General features: G+C 42.6%; 1 protein-coding gene across 9 annotated transcripts in view; it reads left to right on the top strand.

Moving 5' to 3' along the window:
* The first annotated feature begins 9,953 nt into the window (after window positions 1–9,953).
* The window catches only part of Aftph (aftiphilin), a 54,246-nt gene continuing 41,637 nt past the window's right edge, over window positions 9,954–22,562 (top strand). For 3 of the 9 annotated variants that reach the window (XR_005492976.2, XM_039092071.2, XM_039092070.2), the window contains exon 1: window positions 9,962–10,254. The gene's annotated coding sequence lies outside the window, so the exon portion shown is untranslated. Of the gene's footprint in view, window positions 10,255–19,086; window positions 19,241–22,562 lie in introns of all 9 variants that reach the window. The other 6 variants (XM_039092068.2, XM_063273237.1, XM_006251532.5 and 3 more) reach the window with 6 other exon arrangements.

Here is a 22,562-nt window from a genome sequence, read left to right as displayed (position 1 = left end):
CCTCTTCCTCTTCCTCTTCCTCTTCCTCTTCCTCTTCCTCCTCTTCTTCTTCTTCTTTGTCTCCTCTTCCTCCTTCCTCCTCCTCCTTCTCCTTCCTCCTCCTCCCTCCTCCTCCTTCATCGTACTCGTTGTCATTATTGTTTTGGTTTGGTTTTTATTTTTGAGACAGGGTTTCTCTGTGCAGCTCTGGCTGTTGCTGTCCTGGAACTGACTTTATAGACCAAGCTGGCCTGTCTCTGCCTCCCAAGTGTTGGGATTAAAGGCGTGCACCACCACTGCCCAGCTAGATTCTTAAGGAAGAAATAGGAGAAAGCAATTTGAAGGATATCTTTCAGAGTTCTTAGGTAAAAGCCACAGAGGTCAGCATGAACCAGTTAAACAGTAGAGAAATGAGGTTAAGCTATTCAATAGTGTTACAGAGTAACAAAATGCTGAAGGTGCTACTGAAGAGCCACTGCCCTGGGCATTAAATAGCAATGAGTCCTGACCTCAGAAACTGGTCTCTTTGCGACTGCTAACGTCACCATCAGAGGTGCTTTTCTTCCTTCTGTGCATCACTGGCTCTGGAATCAGAGTCAAGGCTATAACTGCAGGCTTTTCCACCCGCACCCCAGCTCCCAAATAAGGACTCAGAGGCTGATGTTTTATTAATAAATACCTAGGCTTTAAGCTAGGCTTGTTCCCTGACTAGCTCATAACTCAATTATCACATTTATACTTTTCTATGCTGTCACAGCTGGTTATCTCTCCTCAGTTTCATACATTGGTCTTCTTACAAGTCTCTTTCCCAATCTCTCTCTCTCTCTCTCTCTCTCTCTCTCTCTCTCTCTCTCTCTCTCTCTCCTCTCTCGCAGCCTGAGGCTGCACACACTCTGCATTCTCTTATGCACTCTGCTTTTTTTATTGCCGTTTTCTTTTCTCGAACTCCCACACTCACGCACACCTCTGTTCATTACCCTCCCATTCTCACACACACACCTCACACACATCTCACACACATCTCACACACGCCACATGCACTCTCCTTTCACTCACACACACAATCTTCATACACACCTCACATTCTCTCTTCACTCACTCTTCACATGCTCTTCTCACGCTCTCTCACTGGTTCTCTCATTCGCTCTCACATTCACTCTCAGATTCGCTCTCTCATTTGCTCTCTCATACATGCTCACACACTCTCTCCTGCATTCCCTCCCTCATGCTCTCTCTCATTCACTCTTCACTTGCTCTCTAGCCTTTCTCTTGCCCCAGTCTTTTGTTGATTCTCCAAAAGCAGGTAGAAAAAAGACACTGTATAATCATTACCAAATCAAATTCAAAAGAATAACCACATCCCACAAAGAACTAAGAATTACAATTGTTCCCCAAAGTTTCAAGCTTCCCCTATTCCCAGGCCTGTTGCCAAAATAATGATAATTGTAAACTTATCATTATTTAAACTTTAACTTTTAACTTATTATACTTCAGAGCTCAAAGCTCTGAGGTCAGCTACTTGCATTTGCCTGGGAAGCGCCAATGATAAATGACACAGGTGAAGCTGCCAGGCAGTGGCCAGAAAGAATCGAGTTAACCCTTAACTCAGTGGTTCCGCCAGCTTTCTGTTCCCTGCACACAAGGACTCTCGTAAGAGTCCCAGTATTTTGACTTAGTTTACTAGTATATAATTTTATATATTCTATACTTCCTTATCCAGGAACCACTCTCAAATGTTATGTAAAATTTAATTCCTAACTTCAATAACTTTTTCCTTTCTTAAGATCCCAATGTTGGCTCTAATTCATTTTCTAATAATTTTTTAGTTTCTTTGCAAGTCAAGCATTAATCTGGAACTACCATTGTGCAGTTATTACATTGTTTCCAAGATGAGAACACACAGCATGCACCTGGGCATAGGGCTGTGCTGTGCTGTGTCCCTGTGCCTCAATTTCCAATTGTCTAAGAATCATAACATCAAGGAACATCTAGTTTCACAGAATCCACCAGAGCAGAAGGAGAAAGAAGTAGGAAAGTCAGACATGATAGAATAATTATGCACACCAAGGTCAACTGAAAGGCAGTCACGCACAAATGAAATCCATGCAGCCGCTGTCCAGGGCTAAGGTTAGGAGAAGTGGGAACAACCAGTTTTTACAAAGAGCTGCTGCTGGCTACTGAGAAGTCTCCATCCCGGCCTACTGCAGGCAGCCTCTTATTTCAGATGGTGGGTCCCCGGGAGGGATGTGTCTCCTGCTTCTCAGTGTCCCAGATGCCACCCTACTTTACAAGGAGCTGCCGAGGGCTTCTGAGATGTCTCCATCCCAGCCTACTGCTGGCAGTCCCTGTCCTTGTATGTTGTCCCCAGCATAAACCATCACACACTCCAAGCTAAACATAGAAAGGCAATGTGGTTCAAAGCTGGAGTCTGTATAGGAGAGAAAGACATGGTGCTTGTCTTTCTAGACCTAGCTTATGTTACTCAACGTTTTCCAATTCCATCCTGTAACCGTCACAATTTCTTTTAAAACTATATCATCATCATCATCATCATCATCATCATCATCATCATCATCATCACGGTTATTATTATTATATGTGTGGGCACATGTACCATGGGCATATATGAGGAGATCAGAGGGCAATTTAGGGGTACTTTTCTTCCACCTTTATGTGGACTCCAGGAACCAAATTAGACCATCAAGATTGCACTCAGAGCCATCATACCAGCCCCCAGATTTCATAATTTCGTTTTTATTTATAACCAAATAAAAATACATTGTGGTTAAGTACCGCACTTTCATTATCCATTCATCAGCGGTGGACTGATTCCAAGCTCTACCTATTATGAACAGAGCAGCGATGAACATAGATGAGTAAATACCTCTGCGGTGGGATGTCTACTCCTTTGAGAAAGTGTGCAGGAGTTGTTTAACTGGTTCACGTGATGTTTCTAGTTCTAGTTTTTACAGAAACCTCAACACGGATTTCCAAAGTAGCCGGACTACATTGCCACCAACAGTGTATAAGGCTCCTGGCACATTCACACTAGCACTTCTTTGCCATTTGTATTCTTGATAATGAACATTCTGACTTGGGCTGTTTGGAATCTCAAGTAGTTTCAATGTGCGTGTCCCTGGTGGTGTTTGTTGGACACTTTTCAAAGCATTTACTAGCCATTTATATTTCTTCTCGTGAGAACTCTCCACTTATTTCTGTAACTAATTTCTAGTTGGGGTGCTTGTTTGGGTTTTAAGGGGGCTTTCGAATTTGTATGTGTGTACGTGTGCATGTTGGACGGTAAAACCATGCCAGGAAGATTAGTAAGGTAGAGTAGGTTGAGACCTGGAGACTCGGTGGCCACACTCCCGAGACTTAGGTGACTCCCTGCTCTCTGCCTGACTCCTGGCCTGAAACATTTCCTTGTTGGCATCAGAGCCTACAGCCTCCTAATGATGAGGTCACCTCTAGGCGACAAGGACCCTCGACTGTTGCCATGGCAACTGCCATACATTCCCAATGTTCACCTGCCTGGCCCTTACTTGTGTGCAGCCGGTGCATGTGATTACATCACGGCCCAAATAAAAGGCAGAGTCCCCACCACCACCCATCCCTGACCTTTGCTCTCTTTTTCCTTCCTCTTCTTCGCTGCACCCCCTCCTTCCTCTTTTCTCTTTTCCCCTTCTCCCCCAACAAACCTCTCCCTTGGAACTGTGCTGGCCTGGCGTGATCTGCCCCAATACAAGCCACCATTCTAACACAACACTCCTCACATAAGGAACCGTGGCCTACAGTCATGTAGGCCCAGAAGAGAGTTCTCCATGCTAATGAGGTACCTACAGGACCAGAAGGCTAGGCCAATAAGCTTCCCTTCCCAGACATTCCTCCCTGCAAACAGTATTTAATCTCAGATCCACACTGAGAAGTGGGTAAGGTTCAGTATGCATCAACTTTTCACCAGGAACAGTCAAGCAATTCAGACTGTCTCTTTCATCAGGACCTGCCATGGGGAGGTGTGGAGAAGACATTCGACTCCAGAGACATAGCTTAATTCTCCCATTGAAGGCCTCTCTGAGCTTCCAGCCTGCCTCCACCAAGCTAAGGACAACCATTGCTGAAATAAGCTGGCTTTGCCCTTTCCCAGTCCCAGGCTAGATTCTGTCCCCAGCCTGCAGGCTCCCAACTCTCTTCTCAGCTCTTCCACAACTCCCAGCAGACCCTAGGTGTCCAAGGGTCTGAGAACTCCATGTATCTGGGCCTCTTTGTAACCCTGACCCAGCTTTGGCTTCCTCACATCTCACACTGTGCTTTCCCATCCGAGATCGGTGAGGGATAAGTGCAGTTCTGCCTCCCCAAGAGGTCATGCCCAGCTGCAGGGCAGATGACGACTGACACGTGTGTGTGTGTGTGTGTGTGTGTGTGTGTGTGTGTGTGTGTGTGTGTGTGAACTACATGGGTATAGATTTCCTTAGGTCAGAGAGGATTTTGAATACTATAGAGCTGAACTTGGGTCATCTGGACTAACCACTAAGCCATCTCTCCAGCCTTGATATTGCGGTATTTTACTTCTTTGGATGTTCTAGACACTAATCTCTGTCAGATGTATAGCTGGCCAAGGCTTTTGACCATTCTGTAAGTTGCTGCTTTACTTGACAGTTTTCTTGCTGTTATCAAGTGTTGGTCCTATTTCCTGACTGACCATGGTCCTATTCAGAAAAGCCCTTCCCATGCCTATATGTTGAAGTATGCCCCCTAATTTTCTCTTCAGGCTTCAGAGTATCAGGTCTGACGTAGGGGGTCCTTGATCCATTTAGAGTTTTGTTCAGGGTGAGAGAGAAGGATTTAACTTCATTTTTATACATGCTGATACACAGGTTTCTCAGAGCCATTTCTTGAAGATGCTGTCTTTTCTCGGTTGTTACTTTTAGAATATTGGTTAAAAATCAGGTATGTGTGGTTCCATGGACTTACATGTGTCCATTTCTCTACTTTAGGAGTATACATGTGTTTTGTGTCAGCACCATAGCGTTTCTATTACTATGACTCTGTAGTATAACTTGAAATCGGCTATGACAATTCCTCACCCAGTATTATCAGGTATGACGATACCCCCTGCAGTATTTTTGTTGATGATTTCTTGGTCTTTTGTGCTTCCATATAAGTTTGAAGATTGTTTTCCTTATGTCTCTAAAGAATGGCTCTAGACTTTTGGTTGGGATCTCACTAAATCTACAGATTCCTTTGCATAGGAGTGACATTTTTACAATATTAGTTCTTCTGATTTATGATCACTGGAGACCTTTCTAGCTTCTAATGTCTTCTGCTCTCTTTCTTCAGTGTCTTAAAGTTTTCAATGTAAAGGTATTTATTCATAATGAGGGACGCTATATTTACTCCCGTGTGTGTGTGTATGTGTGTGTGTGTGTGTGTATGTGTATGTGTGTAAGTGTGTCTGAGTGTGTGTGTGTATGTGTGTGTATGTATGTGTGTGTATGTGTATGTGTGTAAGTGTGTGTGAGTGTGTGTGTATGTGTGTATGTGCGTGTATGTTTATGTGTATGTGTATGTGTGTGTGTGTATGTGTATGTGTGTATGTGTGTGTGAGTGTGTGTGTGTGTCTGTGTCTGTGTGTGGTGTGTTGTAAATGGGATTGCGTCCCTGATTTCTTTCGCAGTATCTGTGCCACTTGGATTCAGGAAGTCTGACTTTTGCTGCCACTTAGGTTTGCTTCTCTCGATGAGTTCTGCAGTCCTCCTGTGAGCAGTGTATTAGCTCTATAACTCTCCGAGTGGAGTTGGAATCCCACTGTATTTGTGCACATTAGACGGTTTAAACTAATTACGATTGATTCGGGAGTTACAGCCATCATTTGTTTTTGTTGTTTTTTTTTTTCCTTTCTACATCTTTAAAATGTGTTTCAAGATCACCATTAACAAGGTCCACTCCAGGGCAAGAAGGGCATGTTTGAGAGTGATTGTCTCTCAGTGCAATAATTTGCAAATAAGTCCATAACGCATCTGTGTACTCAGGTATTCTAAAAGCCTTTTTTCATTACAAAAATATTCTAAATAGCATGGAAATAGGAAGCGAGCATGACAGGCACTGGCATGCTTACCACCCAGCGTCCACTCAATAGTAGCTATCATTTTGCTATATCCATTTTATCGCTGTGCATACATGGACTCTCTTTCCCTGAGACATTTAAAACTGAACTGTACGTTTCAAACACTTAAAATGATGGTATATCACCGTACAAATCCATAATTTTATCAGTATATCTAAAAGTTGACAATACATTTCTAAGACTATATTTAATGTTAGCACATGCTCAGACTTCCTCAATTGTTCACGAACCCTTAGGAACTGGGATAAGGACCCCAGAGTCACCAGTGTTAGTGGTCTGAGTTTAGTGGAGGCAATATATGTGCCTGAGGATGCTCTAGGGCAAGATTTCCCAAAGTTGGCATGACTGACATTCTGGATAGCTCTTTGCTATAGAAACTGGCATCTTCTGCACTGTGGGAGGTCCCTAGCTTCTACCTATTGGCTTCCATTTGCACTTCCACCTCAATTGTAATAGCCAAAACTATCTTCAGATATTGCTTCATGCCATCAGTTAAGCAGTAAGGGTGGAGAGCTGAAAACCACTAGTCTTGGGAAAGATATAACAATAAGGTTTACACTATCTTTGGGATATTTTACATACATCATAATATGCATCTCCTCTGGATAACAGGTCTGTTGCCCCGGCCTGTGGGGATTCAGAGGAGACCTGGGAAGGGGCGAAAAAATGGGGGACAGGAGGCACAAAGAAGGAGAGCAAGTCTATGGTCTGATCAAGCTCTCAAATTTTATTTTAAGAAACAGCAGCTTATAAAGACAAGCAGGAGGGAAGGCTACTCAGGACGATCCATCATGGCCACCACCCTCCCTATAGCCCTAAACCGTAAATTGCAGGTATAAACTGATAAGAACGGAGGGCTGGAGACAGAGGGTGTAAAAGTGATAAGAATGGACAACTGGCTAGGTGTCCCAGAGCTGGAGGCTATAACTGCCTTAATTTTCCTGGAGATAGGGGCCATATACTGAGCAGAGCATTCCTGAGAAAAATTCCTAAGACTGATTGTGCTTGGCCCCCACCAATCTGTGAGGTAGGGACCCTTCTTTGACTTTTGCAGGTAAGGAAAGTTCTTAGTCAGATTCTGTGCTGTTGCTAAGGTTCAGACCTGGTCTATTCCATCTCAAAGATAATTCTTTGTCCATGCTGTTTCTCTATCTGACAACAGAGAATGCCAGCATCCCAGGTTTAAGGGCAGTAAAAGGGTCACTATCAGCTCTGGGAAGGAAGAGGACTGATATGGTTAGAGTATCCAGAGGGAGCAAGAACTTCACCGGTAGTCACTGGGGACTCTGTTGTCAGTGAATACTTAGAGAAGGGATTGCCACGAGAGGAAGGCACATGGATTGGATTTCAGACACTAAAGAAAACTTGGTAAGTTCCTGAGGTAGAACAATGGGGTAAAACTCCTTAACTAATTCTTCTGGTTCATGAGCAATGAACTTTCTACCTTCCAGTGTCTTCTCCTATGTCTTTCTTTGGTGTCTTAAAGTTTTTATTTTAGAGACATTTCATTTATTTCATTAAATTTTAATGTAGTTGGGCTGGTGACACACACCTATAATCACAGCACTTGGGTGATGGAGATAGGGAATCAGGAGTTCAAGGTCTTTAGTTAAGAAGTCGAGGACTAGCCTAGGTTACAGGATACCCTGGGTCAAAATAAAAAGTAGAAAACCAGAATTTTCCCCGTTTTGTGTGTGATGCGGGTTTCTCTACTTAAGGTATGATTCATAGAGCCTCTTCCATGAAAGAGCTTTTAGAGGTCAATGAAATTTGAGTGACTAAGAGGTTAAACAATAGTACTACAATGTAACATTTGACTAAAAGGGTATATAGGTATAAACTTTACTATTTGTTATGATTTCAGTTTGTTTGTTTTTTTAAACAACTCTGAATAGGAGAAAAAAATAGAAATAAATGGCCCGGCTTTTTCTTTTCTAGATGCCAAATATCAGATAATATGGTCATCATGTTTTAAAGTATAAGCAAAAATATTGCTGCTGTCTTCAGATGCAATGTTTTTTTAGAATATTCTCACAGATTTGCCATCTTAAAAAAGAGTTCAGCTTTCGGTCCCCAGCTCCGAAAAAAAGAACCAAAAAAAAGAGTTCAGCTGACTTTTTGTAATATAATGTCTAAGCATTAGAATGCCGTCTTGGGAATCACATGTAAGAGTATCCAGTTACTGATAGGTTGACTGTGCTCCCAAGTCATTTGAATAAATAGCTACTTAATTTCCATGGATTAAAAAAAAATAAGTAAACAGAGTTAGCCTCTTCACTAACCTAGGAAAAATAATCATTTGGTAATTATATAATCTGTGAAACCAAATCTGTTCCCAAACAGCACGGTCCTTTTAATGTTTAGAATCACTATTTGAAGCATTTTTGATTGGCTTAAATTATTTGAAATTCATCATTCAAATGTCTTCTGCAGATCTTATTCGGTATTTATTTGGTAGATTTATAAAGTGAAAACAAAAATATGTTTATCCGAAATCAATTCATTTTCAGTTTTATACGCAGTTTTTGGGTTTTTTTGTTTTGTTTTGTTTTGTTTTGTTTTGTTTGACTTTCATTCTGGACAATAAACATGTTTTACAGTGACATACAATTTTCTTTTTAATTTGCACACGAGCTACACCAGCAGGGGGCGAAATACAAAAGGAATACATTTGACAAGCCATATAGATTTTTCTCACTTCAGTGACTGGGCAATAACAAAAACATTCAGCATAACCACAAAGCAGTAATGCAGTCTCCCTTATCTTGCAATGACTGAATTGTGAGGAGACAAATGAGGGTCTATTTTAGTTCTTCAAGTTAATTTGTCTAGAACATTGCAGAGGCGGGATAAACCGTAATGAATTGCTATTGTCCTTATCTTTCCCAACGACTATAATTCCTCCAGTCAAAGGGTGGACAGTTCTCTGAGATGACGGGTGTTTTCAGTCCTTGTGTCTGGCTTACTGCTGAGCTTTGCGGTTTTGGAATTATTTTAAATAATTCAGCGTGGGCAGAAAGAGGACCCGGCAGGGCTCACGGTTTATAGGGTAAGAGTCCAGGGTTCACCATCTGAGACGGAAATAATAACCCTGCAGCCTTGTAGTCTGAGTTTTACAGTGGAATGGGTTCTAACAGTCATAATAAAGGACCGGGAAAGGTTATAAAACATAAAGACCAACTGCTCTGGACTGATGGAAACAAAACCTCTCTCTCTCTTATGACCTCTATTGTATAGAATCGCTCAAATGCACAAGTTGATTTGAAAGATGTATGAAAACGATCATCTTCTCCAAACACCTGCACAATTCTGGACTGATTTTGTGGAAGACCATTAGTTTGCCTGCTGACTTCTTAAGTAGGACAATCACTTCTCGTTTGTTAAATAACAGCTTCCTCTTTTGTTGGCTTACATAAAGAGGAAGGGAATGAAAAAGTCTTTTTTTTTTTCCGGGCAGAAAGGACGAGCTGCTGAATGTTGTCCAGCCGGTTTTTCAGTAGATCTGGTTCCGTATTTCCATACGTCTGCAGTTTTACACCAAGGCGAAACTTAACCCGCTCCCGGGCCCAACGGTAAAGTAATGGACTGAGAGGAGCTCGGGTCTGTGACCCGGAGCGCTGCCTCAGAGGGTCGGGCAGGGGGTTAGGACGTCCCTAGCCCACACTTCAGTGAGTACGGAAAAAAAAGACAACTTGCCCGCACCCAAAATGGCGAACGTCGTTGCACACGACGGCGCCTGCGCAGAAGTAAGAATTCTGTGACACTAATTCCCCTGGAGTGTCCTCCCCCACCCCGGCACCCACCAGCGCCGGGCCCCGACCTAGCCACCTGCGCCCGGAAGTGACGTATCGACAGCAGCGGTTCCCCGCTGCATGATGGGAGAGTGTGTGGAGTGGGCGGGGGTCTCCGCGGAGGAGGAGGAGGCGGAGGCGGCGGCGGCGGAAGAGGGCGGAGGGTAGTGGGATGGGGGTCCCGCGGCAGCGCTGAAACTCCGGGTGGGCGTCCATGGCGCCGCGGCGCTGACAGGGCTGGGAGCAGCTCCCCTTCCGCCCTCACCAGCTCAGCGTCCGAGTAACCGGTCCTTCCCCGGGGAGCCAGTTCCTCCCCGGGCCGCCGAGCCATGCCCATCGCGGCCGCCCGGGACGAGCCAGGTGAGTGCTGCCGCCGCTCTGTCGGGGTGCGAGGGAGCCGGCCGGGCTAGTCTCCCCGGCCTGAAGCACCTGCCCGCGTCGGCCCGGATGCGGGCCTGCGAGCTCCGGCGCGGGCTCTGCTCTCCTCCGCGGGTGCGGAACGCTGCTGGCAGCGCCTGAAGCAGAGTGGTACGGCGCTCGGCATCCCGGTCTCAGCAGAGGAGAGCCAGCCGTGCCCTCCGGGCCGCCGTGGCCCGCCCTGCCCCACGCCGTCTACCTGCCCCGAGCTGCGCGTCGGGGTCCCCTCCCGGCCGCTGTGCAGAAGTTTGGGGCTTCGCTTTGGCTTCCTCCTTCTCCCACCTCCCTCGTGACAGGTGTAAACACTGTCTGCCTCGCGGAGGCCCGAGGCCGGCTGCTGCAGGAGTGTGCCGCCTAGGAGGGTCTCTGAATGCTCCAACGGGCAGAGACGGCCCAGAGCTGTGTCCCTTGCGGAGAGGACCTTTCGGCACTCCTCAGGAAATCATCTGCGTCTTCTCCCTCATTGCGTCCGAAAGTTGAGCCATTATTCTTTAAGCGCCCGACTTGGCAGGTGCTGCGGGGTGCCGGGGACAGAGGGTGAACGGTGGTGGGTTTTTTTTCCCTTGGAAACTGAGACTAGTTGTGCCTCCCACCGCCCCCACCTTGTTGGTTTATTCAAGTTATAGCGTGATGTCCCTCTGAATCTGTTGCGGTTGAGGAAAGAACTGACTCATACATGTAAATATTAACGGGGTGGGGGGCAGGGAGCGTCAAAGGAGCGATGGTTCTGTTTCAGAGTTCTCACTAAGAAAAGTAAAACTTTACTCAAACTTCAGGGCATAAATATCTCCCACGAGGTACAACCTTATACTCTAAGGTGGGTTTTTTGTTTATGTGGGGGAGGATAGTGGTGGGGATAGGTGCTGTGGAACGGTTTAAATCAGATTTTACATTTGTTAGACTATTAGAGAAATATATGCTAAACTCTAGGGGGAACTATGCTTCAACTCTAATGCGTTGATATAAGCAGCCTGGCTTACCTACATTTTATAAGGTTCTAAACTTGACAATTGTAGTAATCATTTTTAACACTCTTCAGAAGTGCATTTGTTAAAACAAAGTCCCTTTGGTAGCCTTATATATGGATATATCTCAAAAAGCTAGACCCAGCATCATAATTTCTAGTTCAGCAAATAGCACTTACTAGATTCTTATTAGATATAGTGTCTGTATTAGATTTATCTATTGATGTTTAGAGATATATTTTTAAGTCATTAAAAAGTTCCAGAAAATAAATTTAGTAAGATTCGTAATGTATAGGGCACTTGAGTTTAATGTTATTTGATCTTTTGACCTAGAAGCTGCAATGAAAATAATCCCGTGTCAAGCAGAGATATACCCGTAATGACATTGATAAATTTTGCAGAATCCAATTGTCTATGAAAATCTCATAATCTAGGTGATTCTATTCTAAAACATTTTAAAATTATTTTTAAGCTGTTCTGCTTATAGTTAATAAAAAGCTAGGTGCAAAAAGCAGTGAAATTTGAGTACTGGTGGTTTATTTTTTGTGAAATCTCACAGACAAGGAATTCCCTAAATAGCATCTCATTGAGGAATTGACAAGCCTTCACCTCAAGTCTCATTACAGCAGTCTCTTATATATTAGATACTTTATCAAGAATTATCTAAATTAAATGTTTATATTCCAGTTTAATGTTATCAACAGTTTTTTTTAGTTTTTGAGGCAGGGTTTCATGTAGCTCAAATGTAGCTTGAGACCGCCTTCAAACTCCTAATCCTTCTGTCTCTGCATCTCAAGCACTTGGATTACAGGTATATGCCATCATGTCCAGCCTCTGTCAATTTGTAAATTAAAAAATAAAAGCCTTTTCTCTTTAATCACTTTCAGTTCCTTATTATGTAGGTCAGAAAGCCTTCACAGTCTAAACTTCATTTTTTTTGTTGTTGTTGTTGATGATTTTTAATGTGACTTTGAAAATATTCAGCAACTATGAATTTTATGTATGACATTTCAGTAATTAATTTTTCTAATTTAGTATATGCATGTGTATGTGCATATATAATTATAAGTCCTTTTGCAGCTTTGCGTAATAATTGCTAACACCGATACATGTTGCTTTCTGTGAGCTACATCCTTGTTCTTTTCTGTTTCTGTTGTTGAGGCTTGAACTCAGGGCCCTATGCATTCTAGGCAGGTACTGTACCAGTGAGCCCGGTTCCTAGCCCAGCAAGGTACTTTAAAACATGTTTTCATGGGGTTGGGGATTTGGCTCAGTGGTAGAACGCTTGCCTAGGAAGCGCAAGGTCCTGAGTTTGGTCCCCAGCCCCGGAAAAAAAAGAAAGAAAACAAAACAAAACAAAAAAAAAAAAACATGTTTTCTTGAGTCAGTGAGATGGTTCAGTGAGTTAAAGGCACTTGCTGCCAAGCATGGTATGACTTGAGTTTGATCCCCAAGAGCCATATGGTGGAAGAAGAGACCCAACTCTTGCAGGGTGTCCTTTTGACTTCCATATGCATGCACACATAAATAAAGACATGTAATTTAAAAATTAAAATTCTTCCTGCAAATACATTTACGTTATTTAATCCTATAGGTAGTATGTAGAGTGCTAACCTCAATTTTTTCCCAAGGAAACTGAGGCACAAAGATAATTTCCATAAGGTAAATCAGCTGGTAAGTGACAAGGCAAGATACATTTATGTAGGTTTTTTTTTTTTTTTTTTTAGTTTATTTATTTTAGTTTATTTATTTTATGTGAGTACACTGTAGCTGTCTTCAGACACACCAGAAGAGGACATCAGATCCCATTACAGATGGTTGTGAGCCACCATGTGGTTGCTGGAATTTGAACTCAGGATCTCTGGAAGGCAGTCAATGCTCTTAACCACTGAGCCATCTCTCCAGCCCTAGTTTGTTTTTGTTTTTTGTTTTTTTTGTTTTTGTTTTTGTTTTTTTTTCTTTTTTTCGGAGCTGGGGACCGAACCCAGGACCTTGCGCTTGTTAGGCAAGCGCTCTACCACTGAGCTAAATCCCCAACCCCCCTAGTTTGTTTTTAATGCAGAACTATACTACGCTTTTCTCAGATTCATATATCACAAGTATGAAAATGTGTGGGCTGGTGGTGTTCTGCTCAGTGGTAGAAGTCTTGCTTGACTTAAGTAGGATCTCGAGTTCCATCCCAGCATTGTACAAAAAGAAGTAGAATAATAAACACCATGTAAGTATAAAAGTTAGCCCTAGAGAACTGGAGAGTACTGGAAAGAACCTGTTGTGACTTGTCAAATGGATCTCTCCTGTTTGAAGCATACTTGGTTAGAGTGAGTAAGTAAGATGCTGACAGTTGAGTAGTGGGCATGTGATCATTTATTTTCCCCAAGCTTTTATTGCTTAACAGACTTTAAAGTGAAATTAAAAGTTTAAATCTTTCACTTCAAAACAAAGTGTCACTTTTTCTTTTAGCAGGGTTTCAGGAGAGAATAGGGAAACAATGTTATTGCATTTACTTCATTTTAAAGTACAGAAACTTAATAACTCTAAAGGCTTGAACTAAAGCTTTACCAGATTTTTCTACCTTAACTTCTTTTGCCCTGGACTTCATCTAAAATGGCTACCAAACATCTCAGCAGCCTTTATAACACTCGTGGTTTATGTTTCTGGGCGTTATGGCTATATTTAGGGGCTGATTGGTCAGTAGGTTAGGCCAATTCCCTGAGAAAGGCAGGTCAGAAACTGCTGACTGGAAAGAGTTCCTGAGAAGGGTAAAGAGGAGGAAAACAGATGCTGTCCCATCTTATCCTTGTTGACCACCACTCCTATTACAAATAGCTTTGGTAAAGCCAAACCTGTCAAAGAGAAGTCACTGAGAAGCCCAGTGTCTCCGTGTTCAGAACTTAGTTTCAAGCACGCTAATAGTAAACTGTTTCCGGAAGAAGATAACATGGCAAATTAAGTAAATTTTCTCCTTTTGACTCTTTGTATAGATACAGCATATTGTAAATAATTTCAGCTGAGTATCTGCTGAGGCTCTTCACATAGCCTTAAAGGAGTCATCAAGTACCTGTTCTCTGTCAGGCCTTTCTCTAGGTATTGGGGACACTGAACAACAAGCAGTAATAGAATAAAACCCTGTTCTCACAGAGCTTGGTTTCTCGTGTGTGTATGTGCATGTATATATGCTTGTGTTTGAGACAGGCAAATAGAACAGTAAGGTAGCAGACATAAAGAAAAAGTTGGTTTGGTGGGCAAAGGACTCTGTTAAGTTTACTTGGACTATGTGGCGACTATAGGGTATTGATGGGCCTTGCAGTTTAAGGTATGATGGGGTTGAAAGCTTAAGGCCTACTCAAAGAGAGCAGGAGGGAAGAACGGTAGAGGCCAAATGTGCATAGAATAGTGAAGGGACAGCAGCAGGTAAGTCAGTTTGTGTAGAGCAGCAGGCAGGAGAACTGATAGGAAGTCAGACCAGAGACAGGATAGGTGAGCAGCAGTGGGAAGCCGTCGCTTCCCAAGGTCTCCAAGGGGAGATGTCAGATAACATATTCTGCTTTCTTTTATTTCTGTAAGTGTAAGTTATGCACCTGATGCCCGAGGATGCCAAGAGGGTGTCAGACTCCCTACAAAAGGAGTTATGGTTGGTGATAAACCATCATGTGGGTGCTGAGAATAGAACCTAGGTCCTCTGCAAGAGCAACAGGGTCTAAATGCCTGAACCAACTCTCCACCCTCCACCATGTATATTCTAAAAGGAAACGTTAGGGCTGAGAGTACAACTCAGTGACAGAGTCTGTCCCTAACCATGTACAGTGTATAGAGTGAGTCTCTTCTACGAGAGCACGCATACACATTCCTACACAAACTTACTTCCAAACAAAAGGATGCATGTACGTGCTGTATGGGAAATAGACCATAGGAATGCAAAAGTAGAGGCAGCAGTGTTCATTGTGGAACTGGGTACAGTGAAGCAGCTCAGACAGTGGCCAGGACCTGTGGTAGAGGTAATGAGAAGTGGTGGGACAGTATTGAGTTGAAATTTATAATCACCCCATTGCTAAACGGGAAGTCATCATGGTAGTCCTTTTTAAAAACTAAAGTTCATACAGCCAGTGTCCTAGCCTATTTGGATATTTCATCTATTCTACACTCTAATCTTTGTGCCAAGTGTTTGTGAACCCCAAAAACCACCAAGGAGCTGATTCCAGTGTAATCACACTAGGGTCTCTTTATTCAAGCTTGAGCTTGGGCCACGTCACCCTCTCTAAAGCAGCAGAACGGGGGTGGGGGTGGGGATGGGCTGGGGGGTGTGCAGCCCCGAGCCCTCTGCAGGTGAACTTTTATAGGAATGGCAAGAAGCAAGGGGGGGTTAGGCCAACAGGTGGGTACTCTGAAGCAAAGCCACGAACAGTCACGGTCTGTAAGTACATCTGAAGCAAGCAGATGCATCTTTGATGGACTGTTGCTAGGAAGTAGCTAGGGAGTCACTCTGGGGTATGGGCCAAGGACAAACCAAGGGGTCCTTCCTGGCCCTTGGGTATAGCTTGGGTCCTCGTGCAGGTCACGTTATTAGGCTTTTAAAATGGAGGCCCCCAAGACGGAGTAGGTTTAGCCTCTCATAATCAAATTCTGTTACGTCTTACTGTGCCTGGCTCCGTGTAGTGTCCTTAGTGCCAGCTATTTTCTCTGTTAAACCCTTCAGAATCTTTCTTACCTGGACATGGTGCTGGACACCTAGTCTCAGCATTCAGGGGTTTGAGGCTAGCCTGCTGTATGTATAGGGTTCCAGATTAGCCAAGGTTACATAGAAAGACCCTGTCTTAAAAAGCAAAACAAAAAAATCTTTTTTGACCTCTCACTTTCACTATTTTTCTTCTTCCTAATCAAGTGCGAGCTTTTTCTTACAGTTTGTTAGCCACACTTTATTTCCTTTAGTGCACGTGCAGACAGTTTTACTGTGCAGCCCTTCTCATGTGATCCCTTATCAGTGTTGAGATCCAGTAAGCTATGACTCCCTTTACTCGAGCAGTTTTATGTATAGTAGATGTTCTGTGAGTAGTCAGTGGATATATTTTTTTACGCTTAAAGCATATAACAGTATCATATCAGATAGACAAGCCAAAAAATGCCCACTTTTTTAAAAAAAAATCCATAAGGCTGATCTCTTACAGTTTTGATTTGGTTTAGATTTTTGGAACAGGGTCTTACTATAAAAGCTCTGGTTGGCTTGGTACTTACTATGTAACCATGGTAGTTTCAAACTTGTGGCAGTTTTCCTTCCTCACCCTCCCTGATAAAGGGATTTATAGGTTTGTACCACCATACTTAGCGCCTGGTCTCCTGCTGTTAGATATTAACATATATATATTTCCCACATATTTATATATTTACTTATATATTTATGCACGCTTTTTACCAAAATGAAAATCCTTTTAAATGTATTGTTGAGGGAGTGGAGGCAAGCATGCCATCAGACTTGCTTAGAGGTCAGAAGATAACTTTGTGGAGTTTTCTTTTTCCTCCTTTACATGAGTTCCAGGAAGCAAACTCAGGACACCAGACTTGTACACCAACCCCTTTATCTGCCGAGCTATCTTCTGGCCCACAAAAATAGAATTTTATAAATACTGTTTAGATTGTTTTGTTTTGCCAAGTCACCTAAACTAATTTTCAAGGCTATATTCAAATTCTTTCCCAGTTCATCCAAAAAATATACAGCTGATTTGTTGAAATCATTATTAACATCATGTTGTGTTTTTCTGGTTCTTAAAATTATGAAATTACAGAAAACTATGGAAAAGTAGGGGAACTGGTATGCTTCCTGTGGCAGGGATGCATCTGTTTAATGTTGGATACCGAAGTAAGACTAAAGACTGGGTAGAAGGAGGACTGAGGGAGATGTCCCCTGGCCATTGTAGTGTGCGAGGCCAAAGGGTAACATCAAGTTGTATCTTCCCTGTTCACCTTTTTCCCCCTTGAGGCAAAATCTCTCAGGGAACCTGGAGCTCACTGAGTTGGCTGGACTGGCTGGCCAGAGCCCTGTGTCCAGCTCCTCTGGGCTGGGATTAGAGTCATCTTAACCTGGCTCTGAACTCAGGTTCTCAACCTGTGCAGCAAGCATCTTACCACTTGTCCTCTTCCCTGGCCGCTGGCTTCCAAAAGAAAGCTGTTGGGTTCCCTTCAGTTTCCTGTGTTTGAATCAAATAAAATAAATTCCTTTCCTTTCAAGACAGGGGTCTCATGTGACCCAGGCTGACTTCAATCCTGCTGAAGCCTTTAGTTATATGTGGAGTTACTCTAGCATCATTTTTTTTTTTTTTAAGTAAAACTGTCCTCTGCTTACCACACTGTAATGGCGCTTTGTGTTCTCATATGGCCATTTGGCTTGGAATCAAGTCTTGATACCTGGTAGTTTAGTAGTTTCCTTGAAAGACTATTTTTAAATAGCCAAGTAGTTTAAGCTAATAGTGCCCCCTTCTTTTTTCTTTCCTTTGCTTTCCTAAGCTCATTTTGCCTCTTACTTTAAAGGCCTCAGCCTGCAGGCTCAGTATCTCCCCTTTTCCATGCCCAGTTCAGACTTGAAGCCAGTCTTAAGCAAGTGCAGCTTCTCTTGGGTAAAGATTCGTACCAAGATGTCTTCACACAATATGTTCTGCTGCCCTGGCTGCCAGTCTGCCAAAGGGCCCAGTCTGTGCTGACTGCAGCTTGGACTTCTGGATTATTCCTCTGGCTCCTTTATATCAGACCTTCCTTACCAAAATTCCCAGCCCAGAAGGCATGCTTTGCTTTGCATTTTTAATTACTGTTTCTCACCTCCATTGACCTCTAGCCTTATAAGGAGTGATTTCCCATGAAAAAAATTCTCAAATTTCAGAAGCCCTGCTGAGACTCTGATTCCCCTGCTCTGACTACTGTTGGCACACTGTTTACTACCCTTAAGGAGACGCTTGTGTCAACTGTGTTTACTGTGGTTTGACTGTCCCTGACTGCCAGTACACCCCCGTGTGTTTACTTCCTTCTAAATAAATGCCTTGGAACAAGGAGTCATAAAAATAGCAAGTGTATTACCTCCCCTCCCCCACTATTTGCTCTGGTAATGTACAGAAATTAGATAGTTGGTTGGAAATTTTATGGTGCTGAAAAGTCATCTGTTAGGAAGGGTGGAGAAACAGTGTTGTATGCCAGGGATAGCACTGAAGTAGCTCATTTCCTTCCCTATTAAACAGAAGAAGATATTGAACCCCATATTTTCAGTGTTTAAAAAATAATGGATTGTTTAAATTAAATATAAATTTTAAATTCAATGTACAACTGCTACTTTAATTAACAAAAAACTTCTTTTAAGTAGAGTTGGCCAGGGCACAGCATAATTATCTAGAAGTGTGTCAACCATCCCCACACTAGCTGGTTGGCCGAAACTTAGAAGCGGTGGCATGGTCCTTCTGAACGTTTCTGAAGGGCAGATGAGCCAGAGCCAGGGCCTGCTGGAGAGGACATAGCAGTGCGTGTTCTTTCACCAGGAAACTCAGGATTGAGACGTGTAGAAGGCCGGAGAGCTCACAACCCCAGAAAACAGAATACCTTGCCAAGTTGTGACAGGAAGAAAACCTACTAGTTCCTGTGTTGTTGCCTTGGTTACAAATGTCCTGGTTCAGATTTTGTGTTTGTATTGACAGCTGATTTTGAAATAGGCCTGAACCAATTAATTATTCTATTTTCAAACAGTGAAGAATTCTGTAAAAAGCAGTTTAGTTATGAGCAGATTCTGTAGAAATGTGGAAGGATGTAGCAATATTATACATTGTTCTTTAAATATCAGGTATTGCTGGGTATGGTGCCTGATGTCAGTATTCCCAGAATGTAGAAGAATGTGGAAGAATTAGGCAGCAGGATTGCCATAAATTGAGGCAGTGGAGGAGGAGAAGGAGGAGGAGGAAAAGAAGAAAAGTCCAGCATCGTAGGACAGTAAAATGGTATGTTCACTTGAAATATCTTTGGCAGCTTTTCTAAACCTAAATATGCACTTACCATAGGTCCTCGCATCACACTCTTGGCATCTCTCATTTCTAGAAGTACCTGTATGTGGATGTTCTTAGCATCTGTATTATACTTCTGTTTATAACAAGAAAATATTAGAAGGAACCCAAATGTTAGTCAGCAGGAAATGGTTGCACAATATTACAGCTTTACAGTGAAATACTACTGACCTTGTGGACAGACATGATAAACAGAATGAACCTCAAGGGTATCATATGGAGTAAAAAGGAAGTCAACTTTAATGGTTGCCTACTGAATGGTGCTGCTTACCTAACACTCAAGTTGGAGCTGGTAGTGCGGCCTGAAATACTGCCTGCTCTTGAACCTGAGGAAAGACGCTCTAAGCTCAAGACTTCACCGAGCTACAGGGCAGACTCATCCCAACCTTGACAGCTTAGTGAGACCCTGTCTCATACAAAGTGAAAGATGAATGAGGTCTCTTATAATGGTAACAATGTATTCAGCTTCTAAGTTTGCTACATTAGAGCTGTACAGATGTTATCATTATGGGAACAGACTTAAAGGGTACATAGGATCCCATACTATTTTTGCAACTATTTAAAGTCTGTCACTTAAAAATAAAAACTTTTAAAAAGAAAGTATATTATATATTTGTGTTCATGGAAGTGTTATTCACAATAACTAAAAGGTGTGGCCAACCCAAGAATTCACTGACAATGACAAACTGTGGCATATACACACAGTGGAAGATTATTTAGCTGCCGGAATGAATGAACCCCGAGATACACTACAAGAGATAGACTCTGGGGACTGTGGCTATGTCAAGTAAGCATGAGGAACAACTAGTGGGTACAAAGGTGTTTTAGAAGATGAAGGATCAGGTGGTAGGTAGGTAGGTAGGTAGGTAGATAGATAGATAGATAGATAGATAGATAGATAGATAGATAGAGGATTGTTGCTTGGATAAGTGATGTGTTAATTTAAATATACCATTTATTTGTTTCTTTTGTGTGAATGTTTTGCATGCATGTATGTGGACCATGTGTGTACCTGTGCCTGAAGCAGTCAGAAGAGAGGATGTCAGGTCTGCCGTAACTGGCGCTATGGGTGACTGTGAACCACCATGTGGGTGCTGCAAACTGAACGTAGGTCCTCTGCAAAGGCAACCAGTGCTCCTAACTGTTGAGCCATCACTCTAGCATCCGAATTTATTTTTAAAAAGGTTTATTTGTATTTTACATGTCTGTCTGTGTGTTTACCTATATATGTGTGCAGGTGCCTGAGGAATCTAGAGGAGGTCAGATTGTCTGGAGCTGACAAGTGAGTGGTTATGAGCTACTCAACATGGGTGCTAGGAGGTGAACTAGCCCATGCTTTTAAATGCTGGCTCTGACCTCCAAATATTTATTATATTTTATTTATTTCATTTTGAGAGCTGGGGAAATGTCTCAATGGGTAAGATCTGCTCTACAAATACAAATATGAGGGCCCAAATTTAAATTTCTAGCACCCGTATAAAAAGCCAGGCATGACTATCTGTGCCTGTAACCCCAGAATTAAGGTGCAAAGAAAGCAGATTCCATGAGCTTGCTGGCTAAGCGAATTTACCGAGGAAGTAAGCATCCAGTTTAGTGAAAGACATTGTCTTAAGGTACTAAGGTAGAGAGCAAAGAGGGAACTAGACATTAGTGTACCGATCTGGACTCAAGAGCATGCACAAGCACACACACGAGACACTAAGACAAAACAAACAAACAAACAAAACCACCAAAACCAACAGATTCGTTACAAAACTCACAGAAGGCTGGGAGGTGGTGGTTCACACCTTTAATCCCAGCACTTTGGAGGCAGAGGCCAGCCTGGTGTACAGAGTGAATTCCAGAACAGCCAGAGTTATACAGAGAAACCGTGTTTTGAAAAACAAAGCAAACAGATATGTGTAGTTATTTTCTTCTTTAAGGTGGTTCCATAATGAAGATAATTTAAGATAAATATGCCACAGGGAGTCTTTCTTCTGACTTGTACATTTCTGTCATGTAAGGCTAATGGCTGACCGGTCTTTGACCCCTAAGTTTTGGTTTTCAGTCTTTCTTTACTGATGGGGTAGGGGAAGGTTTCTTGCATGCAGCATATTGATGTTTTGTTTTGTTTTTAACCCTGCTAGTTTGTGTCTTACTTAGTTAGAGGGTTCATAGTTTTGTTGGAAGATGTATAGTACTACCTCCCACCATTGGTTGGTTTTCTACTGGTTATTTTGAATAATCAACATCTACTTTTTTTCTCTAAATTCATCTTAAGGTTTGATGGTTTATTGAATCAACCATTTATGATTCCTTTCTAATTTTCATTGGTACTAATCTGTGAGGCTTATTGTTTCTTTCATGATTGCACTTATTCTCTTCTTTGTATATGGTTTAGAGGTCATGGCTTTGGTTTAGGCTGTCTTGGAAGGTCTTTATCTCACCTTCAGTTCTGAAGGATAACCTTGCTGTATTCAGTAATCTTAGTCTTACTTTCAAGACTTGAAATACAGCATTCCATGCCTTCTAACCTTTAACATTTCTGCTGATAATCTTGCTGTAATTCTGTTGAACTTTGTTATAAGATACTTAACACTTCAGAGCTTTCAATGTTCTTTCCCTATTATGTACCTTTTGGCAGTTTATAACATGATTTGGAGGGGCTTTCTTCTGAGCATGTCTGCTTGAGATTCTAAATATCTGTAGGATCCTTTATGACAGTAATTCAGTTGTTTAATTATTCCCAAATTTATTGAAGTATTGTATTCTCTTTGAGTTCAGTGACCATTTTTTTAATTTTTTTTCATACTTTTTTATTTGTTGTGGATTTCACATTTTGCACCCCAATCCCACTCATTTCCCAGGCCTTCCATATCTGTTCTCCACACTTAATAATTTCCCCCACCAAGAGAAAATTTTAAAAACCCTATCTCACCATGGAAGCTGTAGTGTGTCACAATGTATCTCACAGTATACCCTTTTGTCCAAACAGCTTTACTTGCAAACGTTTGTTGCAGTGAGTCATTGGTCTGGTTTGAGGCCTCTGACTTCTGCTGCATCATCAGTACTGCACCCTCACCAAGGCTCTTCTATAACATGCTTTAGCCTGAGTCATGGAGATCCTGCAGCTTTAGATCTGCAGGCCTGGCCCCTTCGAGGCTCCAGCGGCTCATAGGTGTTGGATGTTAGGTGGGCAACTCCAAGTCCTGGATCCGGGCCTGGGTGGTCAGCCTGCCGGGTCTCCTCCACCCACACCACTGGGGCCAGCGCTCCTGTA

Source organism: Rattus norvegicus, chromosome 14 (genome assembly GCF_036323735.1).
Source record: "Rattus norvegicus strain BN/NHsdMcwi chromosome 14, GRCr8, whole genome shotgun sequence".
In the NCBI taxonomy this organism is placed as follows: Eukaryota; Metazoa; Chordata; class Mammalia; order Rodentia; family Muridae; genus Rattus; species Rattus norvegicus.
Note: the sequence above shows the minus strand (reverse complement) of the source record. Positions and strands in the feature narration are given on the sequence as shown.